We start from the raw sequence: 15,677 nt of genomic DNA, 5'->3' as shown, positions 1-15,677 counted from the left end.
CTGCTTAGGAGGCTCCCCCAACACTACCAGATTATCATGCCTCCTGCTTTGAGCTACGAGGCAGCAGTGTGCGAGGGCTAAGTGCTGTGAAGTCAACATAACCCATTCAAATCCTTTGTTCACTAAACCTGTAACTTTGGACAGTCATTCAATTTCTCCATAACTTTGTTTCTCCTTCAATAAAATACAGATGATGATAATGAAAAAAAAATAATGTGAATAAGGTGAATAATAAGAGCAACTCCCTATTGTCACTTAGTACACATAGTAAGTACATATTACTCTTCAGGTCTCAAGGTTAAACATCACCAGCTTAGAGGCCCTGATCAACATTTTTCACTTTTCTCACAATTTAGAATTGAGTATTATGAGCTTATGAGTTTAATATCATTCTCCATTATTAGGCCATGCATTTCATGAAGAGCAGACAGTCAGGCCTCTTTCTGTGCCTAGTGCATGTGTTGCCTGGTTCTTAAAGAATGATCAACAGAGGAAAGAATGATGCCTGCTTTCTTGGCCTGTGTGTGTGTGTGTGTGTGTGTGTGTAGGTGTAGGTGTGTTTGATACCCAATACATTCATTCATACTAAAGTTCTAAAGACCATTTGCCAAGAACAAAGAGAGATTGCATGAAAGGCACTTCCTACAAGTGTCTGCTAACTATCCTGCCAGTGATAGAGCCAGCACTACTATCCATATGTTAAAGGAGAGTGGAATGTGATTGCTGTCTGTGGAAACAGAAACTGGGTGGGCTCAGTGACCAGCCCAAAGGTTGGAGGAGTTTTCTGGGGGCTCATAAAGCCCACAAACCAACGTACTAAAGTTTTGCCAGGTGTGAGGCTCTGTGCCTGAGTACTAGACTTGCCCTAACCACAGGAACTTGTTCTGTTGGTGTAAACATCCACTTCACTCTCTTCCCTCAGGCACCCTCTTTGGCTTGTCTCACCTTGCTGTTGTTGCTCCCCACCCCTAACGAGGACTCTGATTTCAGGGTGTGGCTCAAACTACTTGTTCTGATTTTGTCTCCTTCAATCTACTTCCACTTATTTTTGTTCACCCAGAAAGACACTAAATACACATAGGACTTTTAGGTACCAGATACCTACAAATAGATCAAAATATTATTTCAAGTGGACTTAGCAGCAATGCTTTGAGTTAAGGTCTACTTTTTTTGTGTGTTTTATATCTAATTTTATTCATAAGTGTTTAAAGTACAGGTAATGTTGCAAAAAACACTGATTGTGCATAGCTAATGTCTTTAAACACCTTGTGAATTCAATGAGAGCATTCACGAAAGTGAGACTTTATAGCCTGTGGGTCAATCTAAATATAGGAAAGCAAATTAGAAAATTTTGTTTCATGTATGCAACATCAAAATGAACAGCCTTAAAAATCCAATGGTACAGGTTAATTTACATACACATGAGAGCCACGAAACTCAATGCTGGAAGATACTGTCGTTTTTCTTCTTTCTGCTTTAAAATATGGCAAGCTGTAGACAATCTGCTAATCCTTAGTCACATAGAATATAAATCTCTCATGTAGAAAGAATAAAATATGAGAGCAATTCAAATAAGTTCCATGTGTGAAATCCCTTTGGCCTACTTACACAAGTAACTTCCCTTACAGATTTTGGGAAAAGACGGCTATAGTATTTACTGAGCACCAGGGTTTAAGTCTAATTTTCAGAATATTGTGACACAGAAAAGACACCTGAATCTGCCTATTGAAATCTGTAGATCAGAAGGAAAACAACTGGAAGTGGCTTCTCCCTCTTCCTCTTCTTCCCTTTCTCTCCCTCTTTCTTCCTATTCTAACCTTAGATAATTTTCATAAAAATGGCTTAGTTGATCCTTTGCTTTGAGATACACACACACACACACACACACACACACACACACATATATATATATATATATATATATATATATATAATTTTTTTTTAACCAAGCACAATGAAGACACATCTATTTCCTTTTTGTTTGTTCTGCCATCTGTGGGTCAGAGAGCAAATTTCTCACAAAATCTTTTATTGAAGTGTTAGATTTTCTTCAACCAATATGTGAACATTTTTCACAGTCCTGTTTCTTACAAATTTTAATGAGGTTTGTCCTTTTTATAATCTTAAATAAATTCTCAGACTTCTGGTCTAACAGCATGCCATTGTAGAAAGGAAAGGCCATTAGAATAACAAAGAGTATTTTACTTATTGTCCTTAAATAAGTTCAGATGAAACTGTTATCTTAAAAAATAATTTGACAGTTCTAAAACTTCTGCAAGTAGTTCCTAAACTTGAAAGTTAGGTGAAGGCCATTGTAAAAATATAAGGTAAAAATATAAAAGAAAAATGTAATGTACTTGAGGGTAGACATGCTTAATTTTTTTTTGAATGCATAGAAGTAGCAGACTACATTTTTCAAGTTCACATTTCTTTTGAAAGAAATGAAATAAATAACTATAAAACCTATTCCTATGCTTTCTTGCTTTTTGAAAAACAAGTAAATTTTCCATGGCATTTTCATGTATGGTGCCTCATTTTCTCCTCATAAAACTCTATGCATGAGTCAGGCAGTTATTATATAACATTATATATTTTTATGATATAGCATTATAAACTCAAAAAACTCAATGGCCAGCCTAAGGTTATGCATCTACAAAGTGACAACCCCAGAACTGATATCTAGGTCTTTCCAGAATAGTACCATGATGCCTTGTCACCTTCTCTGTTTCTCCAAATGAATGTTATAATGTCAATTCAGTGGAAATAAACATTTAAGCAACCTGCAAGATATACCTCCTGAAAACATTTGAATATCTTTTTCCAAGAGATGGAATTTGAAGTTTCAAATGAATATAAGTGGATGTATCCTTTAGAAAACATAGAGACCTATAAATGGGATGAAGTTTCTGTGTAGATACAATCCAGTTACTTAGAAAATGGAAAGTGATGCATAAAGGAAACAAGGCATTTAAGAAAAGCCAGATCATTCATACTAAATATAAATTTGGCTTAGGGAATTTTGAATTCATATAAAGATATAGAATATCAAAACGCACATTATATATACAAAAAAATCCATTTGTTTCTATAATATGAAGTGTAAGAGGTGATAGGCAACACCGAGAATTAAAGAGTACATGAGAAGAAAGAATGGGTTTTGAAACTGTTATGGACTGAGTATATCTCTCTACCCAAAATCTACATGTTGAAGCCCTACCCACCAGTGCGGCTGCTTTTGGAGATGAAATCTCTAAGGAAGTAATTAAGACTAAATAAGAGGATAAGACAGAACCTGATCCAACAGAATTAATGTCCTTATATGAATAAACATTGTCCTCTTTCTCCTTTCTCTCTCTCTCTCTCTCACACACACACACACACACACACACCCGCCATACACAGAGTTCACATCTCCACAAATTTGCCAGCATCTATATCTTCATTTTGGATTCCAAGAACTCCGGAACTATCAGAAAAGACATGTCTGTTTATTTATGAGATATTTATGTTTAAGCCACACACTCTGCATTATTTAATCACAGAGGCCCAAGTAGACAAAGGCTGAAATTGTATTTGAAATTAAACTCTAATTTTTTTAAAAAAATATACAAATTCTGTTTCCTTCATTTTCATCAAAACAACTGTTCAACATGTATTTAAAAAATTATTCAATATTTATAATGAACAAGAACCAAAGCTAATGATGTCTAATTAAGTTTGTTTCATGCTTAAATTATCTCACTTCATTGTTGAAATATAAAATACTTTTGCTCCTCTATGTAAGTTATCTGTCTCTAGAATGGGTCCCGTGTCTACTCTTTATTTCTTTATTTTGTCTTACATCTGACCCAGAATATATGTAGATGATGAACTATGGACTATGATTTCTTTTATAACATTTGGGTGAATGCCTTATTAATCCTGAACAATTTAAACACAACAGGGGTAACAGATCACAAGTGTTTCCCTTAGCAAGCCTCCCTAAGCAGGAAGCTAGTCATGCTTCATTCAACAGACACACACCCAAGGACTGCAATTTTACAGAGAACAATAAATAACTTGTCAAATTCTATATTGCACACTGAAATTCTGCCATTTCCCTAAAATTATGGCTTTGTATCTGATCTTTAGTATTTGTAATAGGATAGCCTTCAGCTTATTTGATAAAGATCTTTTGAAGTGAATTTATGGTGTCTAATTTATTCTAGACCTTGAATAAATGAACTTACTTTTGGGGATTCAATATGAAGCAAAGAGGGAGCATAGCATTCTTAGGATCTTTAAGTCCAATAAAAGCTCCCAAATGCAAAATTTAGCATTCTGGGTCACTATGTGGATTAAAAATATCCCCTGGAGAACCTTAGATCTATAAGCCAATCAATTGATTACCCTTATCCATTTATGCTATTTTCTCTTGTGCACTACTTCCATCTGGTGTTTTAATTGGCTTCTTATCTTATATTGACTGTTTAATAGGACCATTATTTTTATATTTTATTTAGCAATTGTATCATGGGTCTATATTGAAAGTAAGTCTCAGTTAATTGTTGCAAAACTGCATAGAAAAATGATGTGGATAAGAAAGGCTTTTAAAATATCTGAACAAAAGAAAAAGTGCCAGTCATGGACCCTTTTAGGCATGAAATTCAGAGCTTTTTCCTTTGGTGAATAGAGGCTGATATTTCAGCTGAATTTGTCACCCATTTCCAATGACAGTTGCAAATAAATCAGTCCCCTGTGGAATATGTAAATGAATGTCTAGTTAAGATTCTGAAAATAATTTCACAGACACCTGGATAAAAATGTAATGAAGTAAGTATTCTTACAGCTCCCACATTCTTTTACACGGGTAAGTTTAAAAATACAGTAATAGGAACACACTTTAAAATGTAGACTGTAATTCTCTGTTTTTTAGAAAAAGCTATTTTATGACATTAGTCAATGAATACAAAAAAGCTTAATCTATGTATTCTAATTAAAATTATTATCCTACATTAATTTATAAACTAATCAAATTTACTGTGATATTTCCATGCATGTGTACCTAGTGATTTGATCATGTCTATGTACCCTCTCCCTCTACCTTCCCACCTGCTCCCCTTCCTAATCCTTAAAAATCCCACTTCTACTCTCAAGCCATCATTTAATTTTTTTTTAAATTTTGGTTTCCATATATAAGAGAATATATATCATACTGTTCTGTGTCTGTATGATGCCCTTCAGGTTTACCCATTTTTGTGCAAATGATAAGACTGCATTCTTCTTTCTTCTTTATGGCTGAATAATACTCTATTGTGTATGTATTCTCTTCGTTCATACATAGGTGGACACCTAGGCTGATTCCATGTCTTGGATGTTGTGAATAGTGCTGGAATAACTATCTTTTAAAAGAAAGAAAACCTAAGGTCTTTATTTTTAAAAATTTTCAGTTGGACAGTAATTAAAATAAACTGTTTATTTTTGCAGTAATAGGGATTGGACCTAGGGCTGCATACATGTAAAACAAATGCTTTAAAACTGAGATACATTCCCAGCCCAGAATCATTAATTCAAACTTAATACTCTTTTGAAATTTAAGATAGATATATATTTAAATGGCTACACTTTAAAACAATTGGCAACATATAAGCTGACGTGTGCTGCGCAAGCCTTAAACACCTATAAAATAACTTGTTACTCTGTTTATTTTCAATACCTAGTTTTAATATAGAGATGTAGCATCTAAAATACAAGATTGTTTTATTTTTCCATTCAAAAATTTGATATTGTAGAAATCATTTAAACTTGACTCTAATTTGTAACAATAGTTGATGATATATTTCATTTTTTTCCTATTCATACTAACAAAATTAAACTACAAAGGATAATAGCTCTACCAAATATACTTTAGCCTACAGCATTTATAATTACTCAAAAGACAAACATTTAATGAGTATTCTAAATGTTGTTTTCGCATTTGTCTATCCTTTTATTTATTTGTTCAGCATTTAATTATGCAGTGGCCGGTTTACACAAAGCACAGTGCTAAATACCAAAGGAAGACAAAGTTTGTGTCTTCAAATCTAGTACTGAAAGTCATGTAATCAGCAAATACCTACCTTATGAAGCAGGGTGAATAAAGTGGCTTAATTGGTTATGAATCTAGAGTGTAGACATGAGAAAGACTCCTGTTATTTGGAAGATCACGGGCAACCTTATGGAGTCCTATGTGTTTTTAAAATAAATGCAGGTTGATAACACTATTGTGGAATTGACTAAATGGAAAAAAAAAACAGTGCCCAAGGGGATGGGCTGATATTAGAGCTGCTATAGATTATAACTATTCATTAGCTGAAAGGGTGAAATTCATGGCAATTTAGAACAAAAGCAAAAGGCTCAGTAAAGAAATTTGCACTTTTCATTTTGAGAGCTCAGGGTTGAAATAGTCATCAACCAATGGCCCTAAGGAAACTGACAGAGACTATTTCTTCAGAGTAACCCAATGCTTCTTAAGGCCCAGCCAGGGATGCAATTTGGACTGGTGCCAAGACAGAAGTTTCCAAGGGGAACATAGATGTACTGAGAATACCACTTGAAAAAGAAAATGGAAAAGCTGAAGTCTGTAAAGTATTAAATGGAATAGCATCAGTTTCATTTACTCCTCATGAGCAGAAAGCAAAGAGCTTTCTGAGATATGCATGACCACTATATGTGGCATTGTCAATCAGGTATGGGCCGGAGCATCACAAATGTTCACAGAAGTTAGAGGCTAAGTAACATCTAAAGGATCAGGAGGGTTGGCCACCATGGTAGCAGGATCTACTTTGTATATCATTTCCAATTCGTGGAACCTGACTATTTTAAGCTTAAATAATTAAAACTGTGCTATTTTAACATATAGCTGCATTTTTTTTGCAATATTTAAAGAAATGTTTGATCTCTGAATTAGAAGAATCAGGATTTATAGCATTCAACCCACTGAAAATAATACAAAAATTATGCAGTCCTTATTTTCCAACTCTCTGGATCTTCTATCACACTACTTATATCTAGTTACTAATGAACTGTCAACTAGGGGCCAACATTATGCCTAGATATCTGTCAAGCTTGTTTTCAGAAGTCTTTACTCCTTAGCTCTTCCTTACATATGTCTTATGAATGCCTCGAGATCCATGATTTAAACTCATCTACTCCATGGATAAAATGAAAATAAATAAGGGTAGTACTTTGATCTTAGCAAAAACGAGTTTAATAGTGCTTTTCAAACATTGTATTGAGGAAAACATGGAATGAATGAAGACATTATCTTCAAGGGAATCAAGAAATCTCAGATAATCACTTCCTACCTCTCCAACCTTCATTTGTAAGGCAAGAATACATGTAAGTAGCAGCAGCACTGTTTGGGAGAAATAAAAATATATAATTGGGTAATTAACCAAAATGTCTGGCAGAGGTCTAAAATGATAAGATAATTAAGAAGTCAACCTGCTGAGAAAAGCAAGTTTTTCATCTGACAGAGCAGACCTGATGGCTGCTTATTGTTTGTGGCATATATATATATATATATATATACATATTCTTTTAATCTTTCTGTGGTGACAGCCATAATTTAACTAAAAGACAAAAAAACACACAACTCTTTCAAATAAATGTCAAGCCATATTTAAAGATGTTATTTAATCTGTTGCCAGAGTATTAAAAAGTTCATTATTCTGACACCTTAAGTGTTCTGGCAGAAATTAAAAATTTAACAGCTTTTCTCCAATAAATTCTTGACAGAATATAACATTGTACAAATAATCCAATCCTGCCAAATATCTTTGAGGAAATAGCAAGGGTATTTAAATAATGTTTCTACTTATATAATTATTCAAATATAAAATGATTTTTAGTAGTCGTTGGGGAGCTAATTGAGCAAAGAACAGAAAAACCATCACAGAACCACTTTCCATTAGTAGAATTGCACCTCCTTTATTTTAAAATATTACAACCTACTTTATTTCTAATTAATTTATTGGATGCAGTTTTTGCCCAATATTTATGTTTATCCTCTATATTAGACTTGGTGTCATATATTATTTTGACCGTAGATTCACCTTCTAATTAATCAGGGTCTGCACTAATGAAGAAGGGTGGTCATTAGGGGCAACCAGGAACTGTTCACTTGGTAATATGCTTTATCTTCCTAGTGAGAGTCTGACTGCTCATGGTGTATGTGTTCCAGCCACGCTGTACGCTGTACTTTCCTCCTAATTTGATACTGAGTCATGTGTCCTTGCCAGTGCATCAGAGAAGATAAACATGAAAAACACTGTGAATGTTTAAAATTTGATAATCCAACTCTATAGACAAAGGATTTGGCTATGTTAACAAAGAAGATTAGCAAGGTTTACATGACAAGGCAAAATACTGGTTAATTGGAAGGGTGGTTCCAGTGTTCTTGTTCATAGAGATCCCTCAGTATCTCTCTAGCTCCTGCCTCCACCACTGTCTCCCATTATGCTACTATAGGCACTTACATTTTTTTTATTAGAGATGTAAATATTTGATGTACTTAAAGTTATGTATTTGTTTAAAGCACATACTAAATCTCTCTTTCCCCTCTGTCTCTGTCTGTGTCTGCCTCTCTCTCTTACACACACACACACACATACATATACACATACGCACATGCATGCATGCACATACACACATACATACAAACACACATAAGACATTGTTCACTCTAGGCTTTACGTAGAACATGCTTTAACCATCCAGAAGTGAGTGAATAGCCTGGGAAACCTCCTTCCCCATGGCTCCAGCCTGGTCCTGGGCTAGTTTTCCTGTATACCATATGGTTAGGTTACACTGCCCCCAGCAGGCTTGACTTTCTAGCTCCACTTTCTACACCACATTTCTTTCATCCCATCCAAACTAATTAAAAAAGAAAAAAGAAAAATAAAACTTTATTGTTTGTCATTTAATCCCTCAAGATGTTGTTCTTTGTTCATCTTACATATAAGCTCATAAACGGGGTGAAAACCCATGACTGCTTCTTCTAGATAAACTATTTCTATTTTCTAACGTGCACTCCAAATATTCTTCTAAAACCCTGATTATTAAGGTTATTTCATTCAGGCTTTCTAATCTCTTTCTCAGTGGAATTCTATTATTTATTGCAACTAATCAAATATTGCCTTGGGAGAACTCTTCTGTTTTCCTATTTTTAAATTGCATGCATTGTTTTATATTTTTATGTTTCATACCTTATACATGCAGGAGGAACGTAAACTTTTTGGAGAAATAACCTTTTATATTAGATTTTACATCTTCACACTGTATAGCATGCTACCTTAGTGCATAAGGAGAGAAATGCTCTAGTTTGAGCTCTGTGCCTGTGTAAACTTGAACATGAAACTTCACCCTGAGATTTTCTTTCCTTATCTGCAAACTGAGTTTAATAAAGACCTCCTTCCTACCTCCCTAACTATGGTGAAGATCAAAGAGCCACAAATATTTCCCTACATGCTTTGAAGACACTATATCAGCATAATAGAATAAACATAATAGTAAGTTTCTCCATCAATAATTTAAATTTTCTGAGTATGGTCTGTTAAACTCTTTTTTTTATAGGTCATCCAATAGAACACTGTACAGACATAGGTATTTAGGTAAAGCTTAACTATATTCCTAAAGTAACATATATTTCTAAAGGAAAAGCTGACAGATGTTACAAGTCGGCTAAGCCAACCCTTTACAGATGAAGATAATGTGGTCTAAAATAGTGAGATGTCTTTCAGGACGAGATACTAACTGATGCCTTAGGTGATTACTTCTCTCAGTTACTTTTTTATTCTATCTCTCAATGGAATAACATACTCTCTCTTTCCTGGTGAGGAGTAGACTTCCCTACCCCTGTGGGCTTGGTCAAGAGGCTTTCTTTAGTCAGCAGGAGGTTAGAAGATTTGTATAAATGAGTCTGAGTTTTTGTGTGCTCACAAAGGCTCACATAATGTCCATAAGCCCAGCATGCTCCTGTAGGTATTATCCCTTTAGGTCAGAAAGAGCATGAAAAAATGTAAGCACTGACTCCAAACCTGAGATTGTAGACGCTGAATCACATTACTAAACCTTCAAATGCAATTGCTGTTTACTTTATGTTCTAATCATCTAAATGCTACTTTTTAATAATTCAGACTTATAGAACTGTTCATAATGTGCTTGAGGATAATACTATGTTTTGTAAGGTAATACATTAAATATAGCTATTTTATTTATATTTACTGAACATCTAATTCTTTAAAAGACCACTTACCTGTATATTATACCAGTGATTTTCAAAGTAATACCTCTAAACCATACATACACACAAAATTAGACTCATCTAGATATTTTTTTTTGAAATACAAAATATTAAACCTCTCTGTAGATCTTTGGATAAAAGCAGCTCTAGGGGAAATTCCAATAATTTGATCTAGCACATGTTCTAGCTGATTCTGATGCATGCTAGAGTTAAGGCAGCACTTCATGACATTATCATTTATTTCATCCTTTGTCCAGTAAAACAAGAAAATGTGCCCTTCTATTCCCATCAAAGTGCTCCCTCATTTCTTGTAATTTACCTCCTCTAGTTCCCTGACTTGAGAACTCTAACCTTTTCAATTTTCTTCAGTTTTCAATCTCATCCTGTAGCACCATATATTGTGTCATTTCTTTTCATTTCTTATTGAGAATAAAAGGAAATTCCTTTCCCTTCCAGGTCTCTCACTCAGTATGTTACTTTTTCTAAACCCACCCTTCATTGCTTTCCTTCAATTAAGGAAAGGATCACCACTATTTATTTCTAAGACTACATTCTTCCTAAATATATACCATTAATGCCTCCATACGAGCTGCTAATAAATCTTTGTCTCCTCTCCTCTACTTCTTTGGATTACTTCAATGTGTAACTAACTTTAGATTACTCAGTGTAACTCATGGTATCTCACTTCCTAGCTATCATGTGGGTACCACCCCATACTTCAATATTTTACCATTGTCTAAAATTTTGTTGCTGTTTAATATCTATCTCTATTACTCTACTGGAATTGTGCAAAATCTCCTGTGAGCTTTCTGGGAAAACTTTATGGCAGTGTCTAGTTTTTATTTTGCTAATCTTTTCTCAAGTAATTTCATCAATTTGAAATTTTCTCATGTAATCTACCATAATCTATTGTAATCTACTCTATTGTGTGGCAATGTGGTGGATTGATTTGGATTGTTCTAAATGATGGTCTTCTGTCCTGCTCTGTGCTATAAACTAGTAGCTTTTAAAATTATTATTATTAAACAGTTGCAATCTATGTGCCCATCCCTTAAATGTGTGGTGAACTTGTGGCTTGTTGTGGCTAATAAAATGTGACATAAATGACAGTGTATCCATTCAGAGTTAAAGCTTTAAGAAGCTTTGAGAAATTGTTAGCTCTCCTGAATTTCTACCTCTTTCACAAGAATAGGACTAGACTGTTCCATCTCAGAATCAGAGATCCTATGAAATTGAGATAAAATATCAATAGATAGCTAGTCATCAGAAGACCCTCCTATTAATTGTAGATGTTGACTGAACCCACCTAAATTCTGGCAAACTTGGATCAGTAGAGATATCCAGTTGATTCTGAACTTTTGGTAAATAATACACGTTTGTTTTTGTGAGTAGTCAACTTTACCAACTCCAAAGGCAGAAGATTTTCTCAGATATGCATATACTAGTTTACAATGGGGAAGGGGCTACAGAAGAATATAATTACTTTAGGTAGACAGGAATGAATGGAGAAGAGAGGGATGGAGTAAGAAGGATAGTAGAATGAATCAGACATCATCACCATATGTACATATAATATTATATGACGGGTGAGATTCTATATCATGTATAACCAGAAGAATGAGAAATCATACTCCAGTATATATGATGTATCAAACTGCATTCTAGTATCATGTATAACTAATGAAAACACATTACAATAATTAATTAATTAATTTAAAAATAAGTTGTTGATTTTAGTATGATGTTTGATGTCTTAACTAGCTAACTGGTACAAAAATGAAACTTTCTTTTCAATAGCATAAGTTTTGGTCATAGTTGTGATTATTACTATAAACCACTCCCATGTAAACTGTGCCCACTCACTCTGCATGGGTTTAGCTGCCACTTCCTATGTTGGCATTGCTTTAGAGTATCACCTTCAGCCCTATATCCTAAACTCTTAACTTTGTCTAATAAATCTGCACATAGATTATTGTCAGGGTTCAGTAACAGGGTGTAGGCAAATGCACAGAAAAAAATCCTTGAAACTTTGTTAATTTGCTTATAAACAAGAGAATTCATGGTTTCATATACGAAATCCTATATATTAGTATGTATGAGCAAATATATAATTATAGCAATGTATATATTATCAAGACTACACATGCCAAATATAAATTTGTACAACTTTTCAAATTTAATATATTCAAAATAGAACTCATTAGTTTCTTCAATTCCTCTATCCTTACAGACACATTTTCTCATACTTCAAAATCATTTTCTAATCTTTAATTCATCTCTTACTAAGGTATCTTTAGTCACCATTTCTACTGCAACCTGCCTGGTCTAAGTCTTATCACGTCACACCTGAATTATTGAATCTTTTATCGGACATGAAGATAGAAAAGATTTGGTCATCAAACCAGATCTCAGAGTAGCTTGGAGAAATAGCTAGCTCTTTGAATGACATAATCAGGATGCTATACTCCAGTCCCTTGCCTGCAACACTGAAAACTGCATTAATGGATTGAAACTATCAAGAATAAACTTTATCAGGAAGACATTTTAAAATACTGCATTTAATTCCAACAAGCCTACTGTACAACTTAGAATGAAAAATACAGTAAGAAAAAAACAGAGGTAGAAAAAGTGACAAAGAAAAATTTGAGAAAAAGGCATCAGGCTCATTTAACTAAGAACAAGAATTTGTGCAGGGAAGAATTTGGAATACATGTTTTCACAGATGTGACATGAACAAACGCTCAGGGTCTTGAATGCTGGGCTAAAGATGATGGACAGAATTATAACAGATACTGTTAATTAACTTAAACCATTTTCTTGTGAAATAATTTAATACTATTGAATAAAGCCTTGGGATATAAGGAGTAACTTAATGTTTCCTAGGCTAGATGCTATTAAAAGTGGAGTTGCAGGCTTGATTCTTAATAAGGCCGTTACTTTTCCTAACATTTTATCATAGACATTTGACTATTGAACATTCACCAGGCTTAATTTATATCACTAAGATTCTTAGCCAATAACTGATGTTTCTGGATACATTATGTTGATCAATGACCCTGAAATAATAACATTTAATCTTCATAGTCAAGGGATTAATAAGGTATACAGGTGATAAAGCACATATTCAGATGGTGACATTTTCTAACAGGCTTTGGTACTTCAGCTGTTTTTCTCCTGCCCAGAATCTAACTCCTAAGAAACACAAAGGGGAAAGAGCTCTATGGAAGACTCAAGTAACATCAGACACCAAGGACAGCTGAAAGGTTTGATTCTAATAAACTATGGAAGATATAGTTCACATTTAAAAAGAGTAGTTCTCAAAGGGCTGCTGGGGAGAAAAGGAAGAACTTATTAGCAATTCAAAAAGAGCTTCCTATTATACAAATATTTATATGTAGGTTAATTGCCTGCCAAGATTTCCTTTAAAATCAAAGTTAAAGTATGCAAGATCAATGCCATACAATAAGGTGTCATTATTTTTGAGTGCCTGAAATGCAGCATAGAGCTTTTGTAGTAATCTTATTCTACTGAGGATCTGTAAGTATTCTGTTATTTATTATTATTGTTATTATTATTATTATTATTATTATTATTATTAAAATATTAACCCTGAAATGTTAATAGTAAAGTGAGAACAGAATCTCCATAATTTTCATGTTTAAAAATGTCAAAATAAATTATTTTATCTTTATTTTTCTAATTGAAATATAAGTGATTTTGAATAGTTAAAAAAATAAGTTAAAAAAAAGAATAAGAGGCTGCCTTTAATTGTGATTCTTAATGGAAGTATGGCATATTATAAATACCCACAGTCTCAATTCAAGTCCTTCCCGTTCTGTTTTCCTCAGGAACTGGAATGAAGCCATTTTTTTTGTCTTCTTCTTCTCTTCTTAGCCTAAACTTTCCCTTGAAAGTAACATTTTTTTTTTTAAATTCACAATTAACCTATAGTAAAACTGGATCAAAATAGTATGTATGGAAGTTTCCATGTCCCCTTAAATTTCATGCAAATCAGTAAACTCACATCTCACATCTCACTTGTCTTTCATACCACTAATTTTCCCTTCTTTTTTTTTTTTGTTAAGTTTCATCAGATAAATTGTCAGTGTGGATAAAAGGGTAGGTCAGTTAACTTCCCTTTAACCAAACAGCTTTGGTTCTTTGTAAGATTAGACAATACATTAGAGTAATAGTTTTGGTTCAGATGCCTTACGTAAGTAGTTAGCTGATTATTCTGAGAACCAACTATTGCTTTATTTTAGAGATAATTTCACTTTTGTTAATAACAGATGGCCTGGGTATATTACATATGCTGTATATCAAAACAATTTGTCCATGTAAAAACAAGCTATTGGGAGTAACAAAATGGTGCCAACAAGAAAATATTGGTAGGTTAACTTGAAACTTAACAATATTCTAGCATTATATAAAATAGTGTACACATTTATTTTTGTTTTTTTAATGTCAGTACTGTATTCTGACTAGTTTGAATGTGTTGTCAGTTTTTTTTGCACACTGTTTCTTTGAAGTTTAAAATTCTACTTTTTGAATTCTTCATCCAAAAAATAAAACAAAACAAAATAAAACAATGATTGAAATTGCTTTCTGAAAATTTAAGTCTTAAAATACAAAGGAAAAAACAAACATAAGGTTCATATCAAATATAATATAGGCAGGGGTGAAAGAGTATAAATAACAATTCATCTGTTAGTTGTTTATGTCATGGAGTTAAGCACATAATTTTATCAAAATTGGAAAAAAGTAAAAGATCATAGGGAACAGAGTAATAAAACTGAGAGACTCCAATGAATGGTGAAGAGTTCTAAAATTATTGTATTATAAGGTAAATGAGGGTTGGTCACCAAGCAACAAATTTTGAATTGTTGAAAACAAAGATTTTAAATGCTTCCTCTTAATGATTACTTGCCTAATCCCTTTTAGCAATTTACATATATTAACTACTCAATTATGGGAAGTTACAACAAATACACACACAATTATGTGTACATTATTGCATGGAGATAAACACTATGGATCTGTTAAAATAAGAAAAATTATCTCAAAATACTTTTTTTTCTTAAAAGAATGCATGAAACTCAGTCATTTATATAGGACATCTTTTCAGAAATCTTGTTTATTCACTGACAGAATATTTTCAATTTGATGATGCTGAAAAAATTACAATAATGTTGCTATGAAAACTAAGACTTTCATTATTTGTGTTTCTTAAATCTTGGCCCTCAAAGTTGAGCTTGAGTTAATAAAGAAGTGAAACCCAATGAATACATTTATCAATATAAATTTTACTTGTTTGGAAGGTTTCTGTATATAACTAATTTTGAATCCTACGTTTCATGAAGTGCAAGTGTTACCACAAATGTTGGAAATAGCTTTTTTTTTTTTTTTTTTTTTT

General features: G+C 33.2%; 1 protein-coding gene and 1 long non-coding RNA gene across 2 annotated transcripts in view; both read right to left on the bottom strand.

Moving 5' to 3' along the window:
- Nucleotides 1-15,677, bottom strand: part of Robo1 (roundabout guidance receptor 1) — a 1,050,317-nt gene that overhangs the window by 711,915 nt on the left and 322,725 nt on the right. The gene's annotated exons all lie outside the window — the stretch shown is intronic.
- LOC125616920 overlaps nt 9,478-15,677 on the bottom strand; it is a 20,959-nt gene continuing 14,759 nt past the window's right edge. The window contains exon 3 of the long non-coding RNA XR_007347704.1: nt 9,478-9,489. This is a non-coding gene — a long non-coding RNA (uncharacterized LOC125616920). The remainder of the gene's footprint in view (nt 9,490-15,677) is intronic.

Source organism: Marmota marmota, unplaced genomic scaffold (assembly GCF_001458135.2).
Source record: "Marmota marmota marmota unplaced genomic scaffold, marMar, whole genome shotgun sequence".
NCBI classification, from domain to species: domain Eukaryota; kingdom Metazoa; phylum Chordata; class Mammalia; order Rodentia; family Sciuridae; genus Marmota; species Marmota marmota.
This window is presented reverse-complemented; position numbering and strand designations above follow the sequence as displayed.